Genomic DNA, 22,389 nt, shown 5'->3' with positions numbered 1-22,389 from the left:
CCCCTTGAAGCTGTTTCGGCCCCAGCCTCAGAGAAAGCCCCGCCCTAACCACGCCCCAGCCCCGCCCCCAGCCATCCGGCCCCGCCCCCACCCTACCTTAAGCACGCGAGCTCGGATATTCTTTTCCTCAAAGTACAAAGCACCCGGGGCCGTTACGTTGTCTATTTTTAGCGCCTCTTGCTGGTGCCTGGACTGTAGCGGCTCTAAATATTTTCTTCCCTCTGGTAGAATTAAGGGAAAAGTCAGAATCTCCCTCTCTCCCTCTCTCTTTTTAAGTTTCAGAACAGAAACAACTTTGTTTTTAAAATTCTAAAATTCTGTTTTCCTCAGAAGCGGCTTCTCCACAGTTGCTCTAGGGCGTCTTCTCCAGTAAAAAAGTGTAGTTTTGTGGGCACCGGACCAAACCGCTCTGTGTCTGGGATAACTTTTTAAAACGCTCTTAATCATTCCGGTGGCATTTAAAATCAGATTTCCACCTCACTAATAAAGTATGTTTAGGGGAAAGAAGGCACTGGTATTTAACAATCTGAATATTTTAGGGGAAAAATGTGTAGAAATAATTATTCAGATAATTACTAATCTTTATTTTTTTTAAGATTTTATTTATTTATTTATCAGAGAGAGAGACAGAGAGAGAGGGCACAAGCAGGGGGAGAGGCAGGCTCCCTACTGAGTAAGGAGCCCAATGTGGGACTTGATCCCAGGACTCTGGGATCACAACCCGAGCGGAAGGCAGCCCCTTAACCGACTGAGCCACCCAGGCATCCCTAATCTTCACTTTAAAACAGTAGAAAAATCGTTTCATATGTGCTGTGGGATTTCCTTCTCCACATAACAACTTTCCTTCCCCACAAAATAACTTAAAGATAAAAATTATATGTTTCAACTATTCCAACTGTAATGATACAGTTCCGACTCCTACCTAATAAATTGTATGGACCTTCTTTTTCTTTTTCCTCTGTCTTGAGAACAATTTATTTATTATTTCAAGTCAGTTCTGATTTTTTGTCAATTCCATAAAGAAGAAAATGATTTTCAAAATGTTTATTATTATATACGTGTTTATTAAGAAACATGGAATCCTATTCAGTCCTCACAAACCTCAATCCCCTTGATGATTGTTTCAAAGTTGGTCAGTTTTATGTTCCCTGGTAAAAATTTATAAGAACCACAATAATCTACAAGAGGAATCCTAATTTTAGAACCAATGGGAGCATATATAGCAAGATATGACTAGCATACTACTTTTTATAATAAGATGTTCAGCAGCCTCCTGTCTTGTAAATACTCTTAGATACATTGTGATTTCAGTTCTGGGTATTTGCTATTACTTTGGCTTGTAAATTCCTCCAGAGAAATGTTTGCTTGAATTTGTAGAAAGCCTTGCAGTATAAGCATTTCATCAACACTAACAATAAGAACATGGCAATTGTTCAAATTATACATCAGTGAGTTCTCAAAGTGCTACTTCTATGTATCTTGAATTCCATTCCTTTTTTTACCACAGACTTTCCACAATTCTACATTCCATACTAATGAATCTGTTCTCTGCTTGTGATCAGCCCGTAAGGATTGACTTGCTTAGCTAACAGTGCACTAACATAATATTAGGAGCAAGCTGTCTTTCTTTCTTCCTTCCTTCCTTCCTTCCTTCCTTCCTTCCTTCCTTCCTTCCTTCCTTCCTTCCTTTCAGTAAACTCTATCCCCAACGTGGGGCTCAAACTCATGACCCTGAGATCAAGAGTTACATGTTCTACTGAAAGCCAGGGAGGTACCCCCAAGAACAAGCTTTCTATTAAATGCCATAGCTTTGTGATTCTAGATTGATCTGTAACTTGGTGTTTGTTTCTTCATCTTACTAGTTTTCCAAGAACATACTCTTTTTTAGATCTCCATCACACCATTATTTAAAAACTATGGATTGTTTAAGGACTAGAATTCAAATAAAGCCCAGAAGTACTACATTTAATTCAACAATTGTTTGAGAACTAGGTCTAAGACCCTGTTACATGTACAGAAATGTACAGGGTTTGATGGTTGTTTTTTTTTTTTTCCTATCCCAAAGAAACTTCTAGCAATGAAGACAGAAAAAAAGTTTTTTTCTGTACGTACTTTTTCAAATATTACACTAATGACCACTGTCATTTCAATCAATGCCTGTTGAAACTATTATGTGTTTTTTGCTTTATTTTTTAAATGCTACCTTGAAAACACACTAGTTATAAGTGAGAAATGCAAAAAGTTGTATCTTCAACTCATCAGAATCAAAAATAAAAATGAGGCTTGTTCAAATCTTATCTACCCTTCAAAGCCCATTTCAAATGTCACATATTTCTTTTTTTTTTTTTTAAAGATTTTTTTTTTATTATTTATTTATGTGACAGAGAGACAGCCAGCGAGAGAGGGAACACAGCAGGCGAGTGAGAGAGGAAGAAGCAGGCTCCTAGCGGAGGAGCCCGATGTGGGACTCGATCCCAGAACCCCGGGATCACGCCCTGAGCCGAAGGCAGACGCTTTAACGACTGCGCTACCCAGGCGCCCCTAAATGTCACATATTTCTAATCACCTTACCTGCCCTTTCTTTGAAAGCTCCTACTTCCTTAACAACAGTAACCTGAGCTCTGAGGACAGCACCTGCCCTTCCTTTCAGTTTGCTGTCTTATTATAGTCCAGATCTGAATGAATGAAAGAATGAATGAGCTCATGAGGTAACTCCATACTGAAAATATAACACCCTTCGAGTTAAGTCAGTAATTCACTCGTACCTCAGAATGCTTAGTCTTATGTCCTTAGCATGGTATGCCAGATCACAACTAGGTCCTACCTTATGTTTTTTGGCTTCATACCCCCCCCCCTTTTTTTTTTTACAACTTGCACTCTGTTGCCAATACTAGGCTGTTTGCTATTTTTTTGCTTTTCCATGCATGTTTTCAACATCCTTCTCTTTCTCCACCTGACAAATTCTTATTCAGGCTTAAAGGGTTCTACTCAAAAGTGACTTCTACTGTGAAAGCTTTACCTCCTCCCTGCTCTATCCAGTCCCTAGGCAGAATGACTTGCACCCTCATCCGTGTTCCTATAGAACTTTATTTTTAACTGTACTATAACCCTTAAAACATCTTGCTGTACTGTTTACATCCTCTCCACCAGACTCTATGTTAATCGGGACAAAGATTTATTCACGTTTAAATCCCCAATGCCTCACATTAAATACTTCAGTTAAGGAGAAAAAAAAAAGAAACCCAGAATATAATTGTTACTATACCTTTACCAATCCAGCTGGGTTTAGTGGTGTCTTGAGAGTGTCTTAAGCTTCCTGTTTTGGTTTTGGTTTTATATGTTAAAAATGGAGACTTGTTTGAGACCATACCACCATCAAGGCCAAAAATTGACTTTAAATATTACTGGATTTAACATTACTTAAGTTTTTTTTTTTAAAAAAAGATTTTATTTATGTATTTATTTGAGAGAGAGAGAGAGAACAAGCAGGGGGGAGGGGCAGAGGGAGTAGCAGATGCCCTACTGAACAGGAAGCCCAATATGGGGCTTGATTCCAGGACCTGGAGATCATGACCTGAGCTGAAGGCAGGCGCTTAACTGAGTGAACCACCCAGGCACCCAACATTATTTAAGTTTAATGGTAGGACCAGATATTTGATGAGGCAGTTTTTCTCTTTTATGTCTTTTAATAAATGATATACATGGTGAATAAATATGCTAAATCTTAAACTTTCAGACTGACTAGATAACAAATATTTTTTAAAGACTTAATAAGAACCACTAACAAAAAATGTAAGCCAAATACAGGGGTTAGAGAAGAAAATATCATCACTGCTAAAAATATTTAAAACAAATATGGCTGTATGTAACATAAATAGCACATTTATCAAGTCACTAAGCAGCACTAGGAGGGAAAATATTTCAGAAAACCATGATGGCGTGTATATCCACATGTGCGATTAACCATTCAGCAGAGCTCTAATGGTAATTTATAACAGAAATATGATCTTTTTTTTTTTAAAGATTTTATTTATTTATTCGACAGAGATAGAGACAGCCAGCGAGAGAGGGAACACAAGCAGGGGGAGTGGGAGAGGAAGAAGCAGGCTCCTAGCAGAGGAGCCTGATGTGGGGCTCGATCCCGTAATGCCGGGATCACGCCCTGAGCCAAAGGCAGATGCTTAACCGCTGTGCCACCCAGGCGCCCCCAGAAATATGATCTTAAATGAAACAATGTATGTGCAAATACTTTAAACTATAAATCATCGCATTATTCTCGGTTTTCATTAATGACAGCATTATCTACCCCGTCTCGTACCCTAGAAACTTTTACTGCTCTTAACTTTTTCTTTCTTTCACTCTTTCCCCCAAATCCAACCCTTATGTAGACATTCATCAAATCTTGTTAGTTTTACATCAAACATGACCCTGAAATTAATTCTCATTCTTTATCCTTATTATCTCAACTTAATTCTACGTGCTCATCATCTCTGAGAATATTGTAATAAACTAATTTTTTTTATTAGTCTCGCCTCAACTTCTACCCAACCCTACTATAGTATAGTGCTTTTTTTCTTAAAATATTAATCACGTTATTACTTCCTTAAGAACTTCTTTCTTAAGAAGCTGGGCATACAACGTACTTTATAGTTTATCTCCAAACTGTTTTTTCAGCTTCTGTATCTACTTCCAAAACACAACTTGCTTTCCTGCAGTGCTAAACTTCTCATCTTTCCTTAAATATATAAGGCTCTTCTCACAACTTCTGTTTGGGCATATACTGGTTCATTTGCCTTAGGTGTAGTGGCAAGCCTTACTTGAAGTCATCTGAAGTGATTCCAAAGTTTACAGCCATCTTGTCTCTTTAGACAACCACAGTTTTATCTGCTCTCCCTTCTTTTTCATTTTTAAATCTTGCCTTATTAATGTACTATTATTACTATTATAGTTTCTGCATGTTTAGCTAGTCAAAAATAACCTTTTTCTTGAGCCCTCAGTGTTAGAAAACCAGGTGGGAATGTTCAGCTATTTACAGCATCCATTCGATGTTCTAATAAATTTCAGCATCAATTAAAAGATTCTTTGCTGCTGAAATAATAGCAAGAGTCTGCATTATTTTCGGAATTAATGCAATTGTAAATAACAGCTCTTTAAAAAAAATTGTGAATTCTTTTCAATTAAACTTCCCCAAGAAAACTTTTCAAGATTTCGAGATGGGAAATTTTCTATCACTTTTTTCATTATACAAACTTATTATTACTTAGATTGCTCTCCATTTTGTACAGTTTTTCTGCTGAGATTAATCACTTTGTTTTGGTTGATTGCACAATAAATATTTAGCTGGACATTGCAAAATCATAGAACTACCATTTACCTCTACTTTTTAAAGAATTATATGCATTTGTATTAAATACAAAATACATTTAATTTGAAAACTATGTTAACCATAATTTAATTTTTTTATCCTGAAAGAAAAGAATAGCGTTTGAGTGAGTAGGCTTTGGCATCAAATTGTCTATGCGTGAATCTAAGCTTCACTTCTTCCTGTCTGTGTAATGTGAGCAGCTTGCTTAACCTTTCTGAAATACAGATTCCTGCAAGTGGGAATTATAAAGTAGAACCTACCTCATGGGCTGTTGTGTAAATTAAATGAAATACACCATTTAGATGAGTGTTGGACATGTAAGTAGGTGTGCATTAGATTTTTAAAAAATTACAATAGTTATTAATAACATCAAATTAGCAATGTGCTGGCCTAGCTCCTACAGGTTCAGATGAACTGACTGTCAGCATCTCTTCCCAACCACACATTTCAGAAATTTTACGTGAGTACCTTGGATTTGGATCAGAATGGAAGTATTTACATCACTGAAACCAGCAAAAACCACAAATCAGGGTTTGCTTGTTAGTTTCTTCCTTTCTAGAAAGCCGGTTGTTAAACAGTTACCAGTGTAATACTGAATCAAATTCTATCTTCCAATAGTTCAGACACATTACTATGTAAATCAATTCTCACTACAGAGTTGCGGCTATAGCCAGCCAGGTAGTTTTTTTGTATCTTATCTGGCTAAGTTCAAAGACAATTTGACAGACTCTATATTGATGCCAGCACATATTGTAAAAACCTTATGTAAAAAACAAAACTATATTAGTTTGTTTCAATATCATTTGATACATTTTTATAAGTGGAGACTCCAAAATTTGCCACAAACAAGAAAATACCTATTTCAATATTTTAAGTTTGCTCATAATTCTATGATTTCAAAATGGAAGTAGGTTTGGTTCAGGGAAAAATAATGGATCAAAAGAAGGTTTCTTCCATCATTATCTAGAGCAGAGTGTAGTTACTCCTTACTATCAATCCATAATCATTGACAACTGAATAATAACATAGTTTTCAAAGTACTTTTAGTGGATGCTCTCACTTTTAGTGATTTAACTCTCCTTTGGTTTGCTGAACATCTATTATGTGCAAGGAAATACGCCTGATACTGAAGTAAATACCATGACATATAAAATACAATCTTTGTCTCTAACGACCATATTCTAGCAAGAAATATACGTATAAAAGGATAATATACATGGCCCACTATATAGGCTAGTTAATCAGCCATTCACAACTTTGTCCTAAACTACTTTTCAGCCTGATCTCCAGCCATGCCATTCCCTCTCCAATGCCTCTCACACTCCACCACAAAAAACTGCTTGCAATTCTCAACTCCTTTTGTTGTTGTTGCTGATTTCAGAAGACATTTAAAAGTATCTGTTATGCACCAGGCACTTTGTTAAGTACTAGGTATTGGAAAATAAGATATCAAAAAATAAGCAGTCTTTTTTTTTCCAAGGAATTTGCAGCATAGCAGAAGAGACAGACTATAATATAGAGTTTATTACAGTATAATACAGCAAGCGCTGTAGTAGAGGGATACCCAGGCATTGAAGAGAGGGGATCAAACCTAGTCCCCTCAGGTGCCCAGGAAGAAACGGTGCCCCCAAACTGATTCTTGGAGGGTACGTTCATTCATTCTATTCCTCTGAGCTTATAATTTTCTATAAAACGCCCTTTCCTCGGGCGGGCACCTGTGTGGCTCAGTTGGTTAAGCATCTGCCTTCCGCTCAGGTCATGATCCCAGGGTCCTGGGATCAAGACCAGTGTCAGGTTCCCTGCTCAGTACGGAGTCTGCTTCTCCTTCTCCCTCTGCTACTCCCCACCACTCATGCTCTCTCTGTCTCTCAAAAACAACAACAAAAACAACAACAACAATGACAACAAACTTAAACAACAACAACAACAAAAACCCCTCCCTTTTAGTAGTTAATTTTTCATCCACATTTTCATAGCATTTCAGACATCTATTGTAATACTTATAAAATCATATAATGGTTCGTTGTATATCTACTATCTTCTCCACTAAATTATGAATTCCTTGACAGTTGGAACAGTTACCTCATTTACCTTTGTATTTCCAAAGCATAACATGGGATCTGGCATACAATAGACAATATGTTTTTTAGTTGTTGGGTTGAATATATGTCAAGTGAGTAATATGTAAAATAAGTACTATTAAGAAATAAATAATATAAGGAATTTCAAGAATCATGAAATCAGTTCTAGATAGGGTAGGCAAGAAGGCGTCACAGAGGAGAGAATTGAATTGGGTCCTGAAAAATGGGATTTGATGGACTCAGAGCAGTAGTTTCAACGAGGAAACAAAAATTGACCTAAGGTCCAGAAAAACAGAGCTCTGCTTTCTCAGGACAAAGGAAGTAGAGAAATAGCCTTAGCACTAGACTGAGAGATAGGAATAAAGATGAATTAACCAGGAAAGTCATTGACCCAAGGGATCTGGCTATAGGAAGACCTAGCCAGTCAGGATGAAAAACAACTACACAGGATAAGGGCTACTTGGTTACAGTTACAATGTCATCTTTAAGAAATTATTGAAAGAAGGCAGGTTGGGAATATATTATGTAGCTAAACAGGGACAGAACCACAGTAATCATGGTTGGGATGACAATCCTCTTTCTCATATGTGAAAAACTGAAAGGTAAGAAGGAAAAGCAGAAGCACTGTGACCATATGTTTCCAAATTGTGCTAATTGGCATATAAAAGAAAAATAAGTATGTTCATTCTCCAATATAAAAACGATACAATAATCAAAGGATTATAAATAAAATTTTAGTTTAATATGCTGTATGACCATCCAATTTCTGTATCAAAAAAAAAATCAAGTGTAAAAAGGCACAGAGGTTTTCTTCTTTGTTTTTGCTTATAAATCTCTGAAAGGTGGAAACAAACAAATATATTTCACTTCAAACAATATTTTGTACAGAATACGTGCTCAATACCGTACTGGGTACCATGCTCTTCCAAAAAAGTATAAGTGTGTCGTGAACAGTTAAATATGTACATGTATTCCTATTAAATAGCCCTCTGCTAGCATGGTATTATAATAGCAATACCATCTTTTCCACTTTCACTCTTCAAACTCCTCTCTGGTTGAATAACTTTTTTTAAAAAGGCCAAGTATTTCAATATCTACATGCCATTGAAGAAAAGACTGCTTCCATTAGGTTTGATTTATAAGCTAATTGTCTCAAACGGTAATTACCCATCCTTGAAGTACTGATATAAGGTCAAACTTTGTCTGGAACTTTAATACGGAAACAAAATAGCCAGTTTAACTCCAAACGCTGTGTCTGCAGGATAGCTTGGTGGTGGAGGCTGACAAATAGAGGGCTAGAAAGAAAACTATGGCATGCTTCACCATGAGACTTCCTGCAGCCCTTCTCTTCTAGCGGAGACCTACAGCAAGTCCATAAGGGTTTGCATGTGGTCAAAACTGCTTCACTACCCTGTTCAGAAATGTACCTTTACTGAATTTGCCAGAGGATTTGTAGAATTACATAACTATTCTTCTCTTTTTAAATTTTTAAAAAAGTATTTAAACTGTCAAGAAAAAAAACCTCAAAATTCAGGCTTTTTTCCTTTCTTTTTGTTTTATTCCTCCCTATGGCTTTTTAGGAATGAACACTCTACATTTAAATCAGTTTAAACTGAAATCATAGTAAGAACTTTAAGGTGGAGAGTAATGTCCAGAAATCTACTGACAGGTAATGTAGAGAGAGGTTAAGAACATAAGATTACGGACTCTGTACTTTAGAAGTCCTCTTCATGTTTCAGTCCTCCACTTCTTTACCTGGGTGGTGTATTCATCTTACGATAATTCATTGTTTTGTAAATTCAAGAATGCTATCTTTTTCTGTATATATGTCTTATTTCCACGGAAGGAAGGAAGGAAGGAAGGAAGGAAGGAAGGAAGGAAGGAAGGAAGGAAGGAAAAGGAAGGAAGGCATAGATTCTGAAACTAAATTAGTTTAAGATTTGAATCTTGGTTCCACAACTTCCTATCTACGTGACTTTGGGTAAATTCCTTAACCCTATGTACCTCAATTCCCTCAACTATAAAATGGGGATGATAGTAATGGTACCTACTTCAGGTGGTGGTTATAGGATTTTATGAGTTAATGTACGTAAAACAGTGCTTCACACATAACAAGTTCTATATAAGTCTTACAGTTGTTAATAGTAACCCACTCACCTCTTTGACATTGTAGAATAAGAATCCTTAGATCATCCTTAAAGAAAATCATCTAAGGGGATTTCCCAACTTTTCCCAGACTCTTCATTGAGTTGTCAAGTTGCTAATTTTTTTTCCTTTGTTGTATGGAGAATCCCATAGGAATTAATTCTTTATCATTTTTTGCTCTACATTTAACATAAAAGGGAAATAAATTAAAATATATACTATTGGGTATTTCCAAATATTTTAATATCTTCACTGATATATAGCTGCCATTCTGCTTTTCAAATATACTATTAAGTCTGCTTTTTAAAGTAGCTATTTTTCTGACTGTATATCCTAATTTTTTTCTGCATCAGTTGTCATCACTAAGTTTTTTAATGGTGCTGCTAAATATAGCCAAATAAGGCCCTCATTACTGAGGACTCAAAGGCATTTACTCTGGGATCTGGGAGCCAGTTTTTAATCAACGAAACAGTCATTAAGTACTAGTATCTATTACATATTCAATATGTAGGCATTAACAATAAAAACCATTTAATAATATAAAAAGTTAAAAAAAAACCTTGTATGTAATTTTAAATAGATTATATAAATGATATATACTTTTGGTTCAAAAGAATTGAGTAATTAAGGATTGGAGTAGACCTAAAGGCATCACAAAGAATATTTATGATTTGGATATAAAAAGAATAGTTGATACATTCCAGATAAGAACAACAAAGAGTGTGACTAAAGGCATAGACAAAAGTGTAAGGTATACTTGGGCAATAGTAAGAAGGCAAGTGTGTTTGAGAGTAGGCAAGTGTAAAGGCATAAAAGAAGATAGACAGGAAAGAGACTGAAGTTAGGGTGTTCAGAACCTTGAATGACAGACTAAAAAAACGGTGTGGACTTTATGCTATAGGAAAGATTATATCTGTGGGTTTGCTTCAGGAGAAAGATGTATGCTAAGAGAAATAAGTCAGTCAGAGAAAGACAATTATCATATGATCTCACTGATATGTAGAATTTGAGAAACAAGGCAAAGGATCATAGGGGAAGACACGAAAAAATGGAACAAGATGAAACCAGAGAGGGAGACAAACCATAAGAGACTCTTAATCTCAGGAAACAAACTGAGGGTTGCTGGATTGGAGGGAGGTGGAAGGGATGGGATGGTTGGGTAATGGACACTGGGGAGGATATGTGCTATGGTGGGCTCTGTGAATTGTGTAAGACTGATGAATCACAGACCTGTACCCCTGAAACAAATAATACATTATATGTTAATAAAAAAATAAGTAAAATAGCATTTTAGAAAAATTCACCTAGTGGCCACATTTAGGATGAATTGGAAACAAGTGAAAGAGCAGGATCCATAGCAGAAATTAGGGCCATTGTCATAGAATCAGAAATATTAAGGACCTGTATTTAAACATAAGCCATAGGAATGGAAAGGAAAATACAAATGGGAGCGATATTTTTAAGAAATTACTATTAGAATATGATACTGCTGTGCTGTCATGAGGGTAAGGAATCAGCAATGATTTCTAGGATTAAAACCTAAATGATTAGGAAAATCAATAGAGATACCATTACTAGAAGAGGTGAGTGGAGAGGTTATACTCATTTAAGAGTATGTCATGAGAATAAAGTTTGGGTTTAGGTATGTTGCATTGAAGAAATTGCTAGACTTTTTCTAGTCGGAAAAACAGAAACAGATCTCAACAGAGAGAAAGGCTATAAATGCAGAAGATTTTGTGTCAGTATGTGTATTAAAATGCATCAGCATGTTTGTGAAGGGCAGAAATATCAGAACTGCATGCTCCCTGCAACTTTTTGTTGCTGTTATTATGTTCTAACTATACATGGTAATGAGCAAAATGATATGATTTATATTCTGTGCTACTTATATATACAATCACATGGCATCTGTAAACTCTGTGTGGGCATAAAAACCTCTTAACTCTTGATGGAAATTAAATCTCATCTCTTTTTACTAGCACAGTTGGCTTAGTTTTAAAACATGATTGCAAAGTGATCCTTGCTTTAATGTAGTCTGATTTTGACTGTATTGTAAGCTAGCGAATTTTTACTAGGGTATGATATCATCATCAAAAGGCTTTTAAGCAGGAACTCCTTGCAAATATTTTATTTATTGTTTAAGATGGTAAGTTTTAATGTTTGAATTTTCTAATTCATTTCACAAAAATTAGTTTGAGTGAGTGGCAAAGAATCTTTAAATCAGAGCATGTGGATTTCAGTGTTTACTTGCATATTGGCAGTCTCTCTCAAAATATAAAAACAAATAACATTTCCCTTAGAAAATGTAAAAGGGAAAACTATTCAAACCTTTACAAAGGCCTTGAAAAGCTGTGGTCATGTCCAAGAAAGCTACCAAATGAACAGTTAGAGAAAAAAAAAAATTGAGTCTAGTACAGATTGCATTTGTCAATGGAGGGAAAGAAAGACAGAAAAGAAAAAAGAGAAAAAGACAAGGACAGGACAACTACATAGGGTAGAATAATAGAATAAAACCTATTTCTTTCATTGCAAATGATTACACTGGTTGCCAAAAGACAGTTCAGTTCTAGGGTCTAACGCCAATTGTAAACATTGTTGCCCAGTCAAATAAGCCTAGAAACTCCCTCTGTCAGGTCTAATTTCCTCTTTCGTAAATCACAATGGTGTTCATGGAAATTAACTCAAACAATAAGTCATCCCTTTTTAAAATGTTTTTATAAGATATTCCACCATATCTGGCACAAGCCTGCATTAAATAATAAAGATAACGAGAATAAAAGAATACAGATTCTTCCCTCTCCACCAAAGTGGCAAGTCATTCACACAGCTTTTCAGATAGAGTATAAACATAAATAATACCATAAATGGCCCATTCTCTTAGATTAATACATTTATTAGCTCCTAAGGAGAAAGAGTTTCACTCTATTTAGAAGTATTTAGAAAGAACTATTTATAAAAATGCATGTTGAATTCCTAGGCTGAAGAGTAAATTTCAGCTTTTTCAAAACTGACCTTCACTTATTGGGTTCAAATTGCTTTCAAAATAACCATGATCCCAAGTTTCAGTTACTTACTTTTCAAGGAGTATACTGATGTATGAAAATTATAATGGTTATAGGTAGCAGAATTTTAATAGAATGTGGTCTTTATAGATTTAATCTTTGGGCTGTATCTATTTGTGAGTGATCTTAAAGATTATAATGACAGTAATATGCCATTTTGCTAAAGCACAAATAGGAATCTTGTGCAACTATAAAGTTGGTATTTGTAACTGATAACTAAATCGGTTAGTCTGGGCAACTGACTACCCTGTGTCTGCAGTTCAATGTAGCCTTGTTGTTCTTATTTAATTTATTGTCTCACTTAATACTCTATAAGGAGGCACTATTATGGTCACTTTACCAACAAAGCTATTTTATCCTGGAGTGATATTCATATATTGGAGAGTCAAGAAGGTCTTAGGACATAACCCTCATAAATACCACGGTCTACTATATATTAAAGAAGCAATACAATTAATCTGCTATTTAGTCTTATTTTTCATCCAGTCCACAATCAGTATGCTTGAATTTCTAATACTATACTACAATCTCCGTAATTGAAATTGCTAAGGTCTACGGTCAATGAGTGTTTCTGAAAACATTATATGTGCGACAAACCTAAAATTTCTGTAAATAGTACAGCCTATTTTAAAAGATCATTACATTGGCAAAGTGTATTATAAGTCTAATTTCAAAATATTGTTTAACATTACAATGTTACTAATACTCAATTTTATTAGAACATCTATAAACCAGTCCGGAAAATCTTAAACAGAATTTGTATTACTTCTAGCAGTGGTGCTGTGATCAATGTACCTAATTTAATTTTTTATGAAAAAACAATATGAAAGTTCTCTAAGGAAATTATTTATAAAATAAACTCAAAACCAAAACCATGAATTTAATTTACAGTCATGCATACTTCAGAGATATTGTGGGCTCAGTTCCAGACCACCACAATAAAGGCAATATCAAAATAAAGCAAGTCAAATGAATTTTTTGGTTTCCTAGTGCATATAAAAGCTATATTTACACTACACTGTCGTCTATTAAGTGTGCAATAGCATGATGTAAAAAATGTACATACCTTAATTTAAAAAATACTTTATTGCTAAAAAATGCTAACCATCTTCTAAGCTTTCAGTGAGTCATAATCTTTTTGCTGGTGGAGGGTCTTGCCTTGATGATGATGGCTGCTGTCTGATCAGGGTAGTGGTTGCTGAAGGTTGGGGTAGCTATGGCAATATCTTAAAATAAAGCAACAATGAAGTTTATCAAATCCATTGACTCCTCCTGTCATGAATGATTTCCCTATAGCCTGGGATGCTGTTTGATAGCATTTTACCCACAGTAGAACTTCTTCCAAGATCAGAGTCAACCCTCTCAAACCCCGGTGCTGCTGTATCAACTAAGCTTATATAATACTCTAAATCCTCTGTTGTCATTTCAACAGTCTTCACAGCATCTTCATCAGGAGTAGACTCCATCTCAAAAAACCACATTCTTTACCCATCCATAAGAAGTAACTCCCCATTCATCAAAGTTTTATCATGAGATTGCAGCAATTCAAATATAATAGTATTCGCAAGTTTGAAATACTATAAGAATAACCAAAATATGACACAAAGACACAAAATAACACAAATGTTATTGGAAAAAATGGCACCAATAGACTTGCTCAATGCAGGGTTGCTACGAACCTTCAATTTGTAAAAAATACAATATCTGCAAAGCACAATAAAGCAAAGCATGATAAAATGAGGTATGCCTGTTGTTTTAAATTGGAAGTAACTAGCTCAATATAATCTGAGATGCAAATTATCACTATTCCTTTACTATCCAGAATTTTGTGAATTTTTGAACTGCAGAGATCCACTTTTACGTAGTTTTAAATCTTTCTCAGTTTATAACTAAGAAAATCAAGTCATGAAGGGAACTTAAGTGATTTGCCCAAGACTACATCTAATAGATAGTAGGGTTGGTTCTTGAATCCACATCTTAACTCAAAGTCCACTGGTTTTCACAGAAAAAAAAAAAGTATATCTATTTGTAGAAAACTTTATCTTTCTATTATCTCACTGCCAGAATAGTCTTTATCGTAAACCTAAGTGTTAAATGCTGTATTTAAATGGAGTTCTCCTCTGTATTTCTTAGGGCTTCTGTAACAAGATATGATAGAATGGGTATCTTAGAACAACAAAAATTTATTCTTCCACAGTTCTGGAAGCCAGAAATCTGAAAACAAGGTGTCACGATGGTCTAGGGGCTCTGAAGAAGAATCTGTTCCATGACTCTCTTTCACCTTCCAGTGGTTGCTGAAAATCCCTGACATTCTTTGGCTTGTGGATAACTCCAATCTCTGCCTCCAAAATACACTAAATCAGTGTAAAATAATAAAATAAACTGTATCTCAATCACCAAATTTTAGTGGATCCCCAAATTTTCAGTGGAAAACTATAAACAATTAACCAATAAAATATTCCCATCTTTGTTATATTACAAGTAATTTGAATAAAAGTGGATTCTTTGATGGCTCCGAGATTGGGGGCAAAATATAAAAATAAAAATGTTTTAATAAATAAGTCATTTGCAGTTTTAGTGTAAAAAGTTCCTTGGGATTATACTGTGGACTGCTATTGGATGCCCGGCACCCTTTGTCGTTGGGTTTGTAATGAACTGTGGTTTCCTAAATCAAGGAAAATAAAGTGAGGCAAACATTTATGTTTTTTAACTTTAGTAGTCCAAGCAATAGTAACTCACCTTCTTCCTAGATTATAATCTACTACTGCGTGTTTTTGTCATACTAAGCAAGAACCTGGAACTGAGAAAGATGGAAACTAGTGGAACATTTTGTCAGTATTAGAGAGTAGTTACTGAAAAAATAGAATTAGATTACTGAATTGCACCTAGTATAACCACATTATAACCATAGTATAACCTAGTATAACCATTATAACCACATAAGAGTTGATAATCTCATGTATAAAATGAGGATGGCTCAGTTGAGCATTGGATTCTTGGTTTCGGATCTCAGGGTTATGAGATCAAGCCCTATGTTGGGCTCTGCACTCAGTATGGAGTCTGCTTGGAATTCTCTCTCCCTCTCCATTTGCACCTCCCTCTCTCTCTCAATCTCCCTCTCTCTCAAATAACTAAATGAATCTTTAAAAGTAAATTAATTAAATAAAATGAGGAAAATTATATCTGGGGATTATATAAAATAAGAATGATGAAATCATTTAAAACCTGTAAAATATAAGGTATTTTATTATAGTTCCATGCTTACAATTTATGCCTAATGTCCAGAAAAACAAACAAAAAAGAACAATATAATAAAAAAAAACATTGAAAATCAGTTGGTTTACAAGCTTTTAAATATGTTGAATGTGGGTTATCTGTGTGATAGTAATTCAACCAAGATGTAAGACATACATAAATAAATGTTACAAATTTCTTTATAGCAGCTAGTAACTAAATTCAATCAAGGACCATACATTGGTTAAGATGTATGTTTTTACACCAATATCATATATTTGCCTTTTGAAATGAAAAGCAGTGGTGCCTGGGTGGCTCAGTCCATTAACCACTCCTGGTTTCAGCTCAGGTCAAGATCTCAGGGTCATGAAATCAAGCCCCTCTTGGTGGGGCTCCACACTCAACCTGGAGTCTACTTGAGATTCTCTCTCTCTCCCTCTGCTCTTCCCCTTCTCCAGCTCTCACTCTCTCTCTCTCTCTCTCTTCTTTAAAATAAATAAATAAATCTTTTTTAAAAAAAAAACTTCTACTTAATTAATAGTCAAATTACCATTACATCCTATCTTATATTTAAATAGAGTCTCATGGTTTGTAAAGTATTCTCCTATATACTATTTCAGTTAATCTTGACAACAGCCTTGCAAACTGTCTTCTAAGTGCTAGGAAGAGAAGATTCTTCTGTTAAGAAATTATATTTCAGCTGAACTTGAAGTATTAATAGAAATGTTCCAGGCAAGGCAAAGAAAATTTTCCCAGAACAGAAAAATAGCATACGCAAGACTATAGAGAAGTAAAAGTACAGCTCCCCAGTGTGATGGAGCATAGAACACTAAAGAGATGTGGCAGGAGATGGGGTTGGAGGGTACGCAAGAGCCAGAACATAAGGGGTCTTGCATGGTGTGCTAAGGAATTTTTATTTTTATCATTTAAAGTGAGAAACTACTCAATAGTTTTTTTCAAAGGAGCGATGTGATTTTATGTGAGGTTTTGCAATCATCATGAAAATGAAAAAGAACAAGTCCAGCAGTGAGATGATGAAAGGCTGAATGAACTAACACAGTGGCACTGAGGGGTGGATTCGAGAGACATTCAGAAAACGGAATTTGCAGGATTTAAGTAACGATTTGACAGGGAATGAGAGAGATAGAAGAGCGGAAGGTGATGTCCAAGGTTCTGATTTAGAGCACTGGGTTGATAGTGGACACCCTCAAAGTGCTAGGGAGCACAGGCAGACTGGTGGAAGTGGAGGGCAGAGGAGATCAATATTTTGTAGATGTTGAGTTTGAGGTATCTGTGAGACATTCACATGTAGATGTTCTGTAGGCAGTTGTAAATAAGAAACTGGAGAACAACTGGGTGGCTCAGTCAGTTAAGCATCAGACTCCTGATCTCAGTTCAGGTCTTGATCTCAGGGTCATGAGTTCAAGTCCCGTGTTGGGCTCCACTCTGAGCATGAAGCCTACTTAAAAAAAAAAAAAAAAAGAAAGAAAAGAAAGGAAAAGAAAAGAAAAAAAAAGAAAAGAAAAGAAAAGAAACTGTAGAGCAAGAGAAAAGTCTGGATTTAAGATCACCAACAGTCATTCTTCCTCTTCTGGAATACTCCTTTAGGATGTTATAATGAACTTAAAGGAGAAATATAGTAAAAACAACAACAAAACAACAGCAACAACAAAAAGAGGGAGCGTTCTATTTCTATTCCCCTTCATGCAATAGATGAAAATGCAGGAATGCTGGGAAAGGTGGACTTCTTTTTCTGGGCCTCTTTCCTCCCTCTTCCCCTTCCCAAATTAGTTGCTCTGTGGTTAAGGTAGGCAAGTAGCAGTCTGCCACATGGTGGAAGATTCTGAATACATGACTTAGGGTTTGAAGTTTTCTCAGGAGAAAATGGGAGACTATTGAAGAGAAATAAGATGATCACAGTATTCACAATATTCTGCTTGCATAGGTAAATAGATGGATAAAAAAGTAGTAATTTATAGAGGGAGAATCATAACATTAACTGGAATGGGGTGAAGAAATAGAAACTGAACTAAGTGAAGAAGGCATCTGGAGATATTACTAATATATATGTTGCCTCAGCCCTCTCCTCATCTGTAAAATGGGTGACAATAGTACTTATACATAAATAAAGTCGTTGTGAAATGGAATGCTGCATATAAAGTGCTCAGGACACTGACTGACACAAAGTAGGTATTCGATACGTGTCTGATAAGTGAATGAGGGAGATCAAAAGGAATCCGACCGGGGCGCCTGGGTGGCACAGCAGTTGGGCATCTGCCTTCGGCTCAGGGCGTGATCCCGGCATTGTGGGATCGAGCCCCACATCAGGCTCCTCCGCTAGGAGCCTGCTTCTTCCTCTCCCACTCCCCCTGCTTGTGTTCCCTCCCTCTCTGGCTGTCTCTATCTCTGTCAAATAAATAAATAAAATCTTTAAAAAAAAAAAAAAAAGGAATCCGACCTGCAGCCGCTACTAAACACCTCCATTAGTTTACTTAAGCATTTTTTTTTTCTTTTTAAAAAATTAATACAATCCACTCTCTTCGAGACTGTAGTACAGGTACTAAACCTACAATCTGGAAGAAAAACAAGAATCATCAATGATCACGCTCTCTACCTGAACCTCCTTAGGATGGTCAAATGAACTTTAAAGGGGGGAATATGATAAGAACACTAAAAAATGAGGAAGTCCTTTCCTCCTTCGAGGAATAGGTGAATATATAAACCCAGCTGTGAAAATCGTTTGGTGAAGGATCTGAGTTTGTTTTTGTTGGTAGTCTCAGAAGGAGTGAAGAATTCATTATTTTTATTTTCCTTTATATTTTATGCTAACATTCTCTCTTGACTTGAAAAGTATCATTAAAAATTCAAAGGAACTATATTAAGGAAAATAAAGACTGAAGGTAGGAGCAAGTTAGTAAGATATGTTTTAAGCAAGAAGGGCTTTTGAAGACCCTTTGACATCAGGTGGTTTTCAAAGTACAGAAGCGCCAGCGTATGAATCCGTGATTATATTTGCAGTGGCTATTCACACAACTCAAAAAGAGTACAGCCTAGTGCACAGGACTACCTAAAAAGTCATTGAAGAAAAAAATAGATATCATATTTTGTACAATTCTTCTATCAGCCTTTCTTTTGTGTGTTGAAAACACGCAACAATAATGGTGAAAATTTCCAACTTAAAAGCCCTCCTGGGAATTTATAAGTTAGGCCCAAATGTGGAAGACACAATGGAATAAAGCACTTTCTATTCTTAAGACTGCAGAGCACCTGCATTTGCCATGACCATTTCTAAGACTCCAAGAAACTTCCAGGAAACGCAAAGCTTTGACAATAATTCATTCAGCAGGGATTTAAGGAACTTTTATTGCGGATTTTCAATTTTTAAGGAAACTGGTGACACAGCTAAGAATAATCTTTCAAAATGAGTTTACATTCAGTCATGGATTAGAGCTAAATCAGAGGTCCACGGGGAGAAATGATCAATGGAGTTCTTTAACACTAGGACTGTCAATCCCTCTTCTGCATAGAGACTTGGAACTCACTCCCTAACTGCATGGGAATCACTTCCTCATGGTCTTGCATTTTTCCACTTATTTTAGAAAAACATGTAGAAGGAATACAAACATATAGAATGAAATACTTTCTGCTAGAAAAGTTACTATATAGCTTTATTCTAGGTAATAACTTGCTGTTGACCTCAGAAAGTTATTTTATTTCGTTGGCCTATCCGTATATTTTTAAAAATAGGATAAATAAAACAAGATACACATAATTATCTTATGTAATGCATCTCTGTAAGGATTAATACCCATAGCTTTCTGAAACAGACACTTTACCTATACAAGAAAATTGCTATCATTATTCTGCATGAATTTAAATGAGTTTAAATCCATTTTTCCAATTCCTGTCTCTTTTCATTTTCTAATGTTGACTTTCAAACACTTAATATTCCTTCCAATTTCCTAAATGCCCCCATGCCTTAAGTTCCACCGTTCTTGGCTCATATATTTTATACACAGCATGTCTATTAAATAATATTACCATGAGCTCAGAGGACCACAAGCTCAGACCTGTTATCCTCCTCGCGTTTTGTACCATCATTCTCTGTGTTCAACTTGTCTGTGTCTCGATTAAAGTGGATGCCAATATTAAATGAAGTTCTGTACACCTAAAAGGTCATTCTTAGTTTCATTTTGTTTGTTTGAATCTGGGAAAGAGTGAGGTGGGAAGTAAGGCTACCTCGGAAAACAATACAATTTATGAGGAAAGGAAAAGAGCTCCCCAGTAGTTTCTGGGCAAGTGAGGATTCTACTAGGTACTCCAAAAAAACCAGCCAAACAAACAAACAAACAAAACAAAAAAAAAACAAAAACAAAAAACCCCCCAAAACAACAACAAAAAAAACCCCAAAAAACCCCCACAAAAAAACCCCAAAACTCTTTTCTACAGCACCTTCCTCTCCTCCGCATCCCCCTAAAAATTCTCCAGAGTATGAAAGGTGACCCCGCTATCCATCCACAGTGCTGGAGGGCTTTAAGTCAATGGAACTACTGCTACACCTCCATGGTATTCTGCACCCAGAAGGGTGCGGTATTCCAATTCCTCTACTCCAGGGCTCAGAGCGCGGGACCGAGCACCTCTGTTCTTCCGTGATTATCAGTGACATCTGCAAATGCCCAAAGAAGGAAAGAAACTGAGGGTTCCCTGATTTTTTAGTGTCTACCACATTCCTCTTTTCAAGTTCATTCTGCCATCCTAAAGAGGGGAACCGCTTTCCGTAATTTTAACGATAATGTTCCTTTGGTGTCTTAGAATTTGCTTCCCTACGGTGATTTCACGCTGCACATAAAACTCGATCAAAAGGCATCTCAGAAAAAAAAAATTAACAACAAAACATTAAAGCTTAAGAAAATAAAGTTGCATCACAGCTGGAGATTAAAAATTAAGATACCGCATTCAGGACGCCAAACAACGCTTCAGTGCAAATAAAACTTTTTAAACATTTTCTGCCGAATTAGACAAAGCTGCTTCACAAAAGCGCACGCATCGAAATCAAACCTCCCCTACAACAGAACACGCTTTAAAGTATCAGCGTTCGTTTTTTCCTAAGCACAAGTTGAAAGTAAGTTATCTAAACCCGAATATTGCCACGAAAGAGACCGCCAGGGCGCAAAACATATGCACATCTCTTCCACGCGGAGAAATGGCATTATGACCCCTTCCTTCAGCTGATGCGGATTGCAATGCGGAGGCTGTCTCCAGAGAGAAACCAGACAGCTCAGCTTAAAACGCTTTAGTAAGGGAGATCGACAAAAGACGATAAATTAATTTGAAAGCTTTGGAGGCTGTCTCCACGGCCAACCGAAGAGACATATCCAGAACTGACTTTTGCCCCCACCCCGACCCAAGAAACTGAAAGAAACAACCCACCAGCCCCGCTGCGCAGTGCGCACTGCGGCCCGGGAGCGCGGAGCTGGCGCCCGCCAGACTCTCAATGTGTTTAGCTGCCGCAACGCGCCCGGGCGCGCGCCCTGCTCCGCGGGACTCCGCGCTCCGGGTTTCCGAGGTCGCCAGCACCCCGCGGAAGAGCCCCGCCGGGAGGGGACTTCTGCGCGCTCTGTCCCGGGAGTCCCGAGAGCGCTCCCCCACCCTGCGCCACCTTCCCGAGGCGTCTGGCCCAGGAAAGCGCATTCCTGGGCCCTGCGCCGGCCAGTTTGGCTTTGAGCGTCGGGCTGCGACTTAGGCGTCACTACAGGGGGTCCTCACCGAGCACAAGTCTTCCAGCGTCAGACTGGTGGAGCGGAGTTTCTCCTGGTTTTGGTTTGAAGTATCCTCAAGTTCTTCCAAGCTGGACTCTCCGACTTGGTAGCTAGGAGTAGCTCTCTCCTGGCAACGGAGATTTGTCAGTCTAGAGGCCTTTTGCCATAAGATGCTCTTGGTGTCCTCAGAACCAAAAGGTTTATTAACACTGCAGTTTTCCTGAACGTGATAAAGCGTGTGAAATTGTAAAGGTTAAGGAGAACCTAGACCTTCACTGTGCCCCCAGAACTCCCCTCCCTTGAAAATACGACTCCCACCTGCATGCAGAACCCAGGACGGGCTTTTGTTCACAGCGTTTATCCCCAAAACAGTGGTTAATAATAAGTAGTTGGTTACTGCATAATTGTTGAATGAATGAATGAATGAATGAACGAATGAGCAAACATACACACTAAAGGAAACTGATCGGGTTGGGAACATCTGGGAATTCTTGCTTTCCTGGTAGGGAAGCAACCAAACATTTACTGGGCACTACTCCTTGCCAAGTCTTCTAGGCTTTGGCAGGACAGTGGGGAGAGGGGGAGGGCTAGCAAACACAGGCGTCCTTAATGGACACAGAAGGGGGCTTTATAATATCACTTAGACCAAGCCCTCAACCATGTATTCCAAGGATGGTTTGTTCCCTCCCATCCATCCCCCCTACTGCGCATATTCAATAAATATTTATTAACTGCATAGTACA

The 22,389-nt window shown here is 37.0% G+C and overlaps 1 protein-coding gene across 1 annotated transcript in view; it reads right to left on the bottom strand.

The window, feature by feature from the left end:
* RAD51AP2 (RAD51 associated protein 2) overlaps window positions 1–22,341 on the bottom strand; it is a 29,899-nt gene extending 7,558 nt beyond the window's left edge. Inside the window, exons 1-2 of the transcript XR_015725097.1 lie at window positions 21,654–22,341; window positions 97–221 (exon numbers count right to left, since the gene is read on the bottom strand). The gene's annotated coding sequence lies outside the window, so the exon portion shown is untranslated. The remainder of the gene's footprint in view (window positions 1–96; window positions 222–21,653) is intronic.
* Window positions 22,342–22,389: the final 48 nt, after the last annotated feature.

This window comes from Ursus americanus, chromosome 7, assembly GCF_024610735.1.
Source record: "Ursus americanus isolate L20-20 chromosome 7, mUrsAme1.1.p, whole genome shotgun sequence".
NCBI classification, from domain to species: Eukaryota; Metazoa; Chordata; class Mammalia; order Carnivora; family Ursidae; genus Ursus; species Ursus americanus.
Note: the sequence above shows the minus strand (reverse complement) of the source record. Positions and strands in the feature narration are given on the sequence as shown.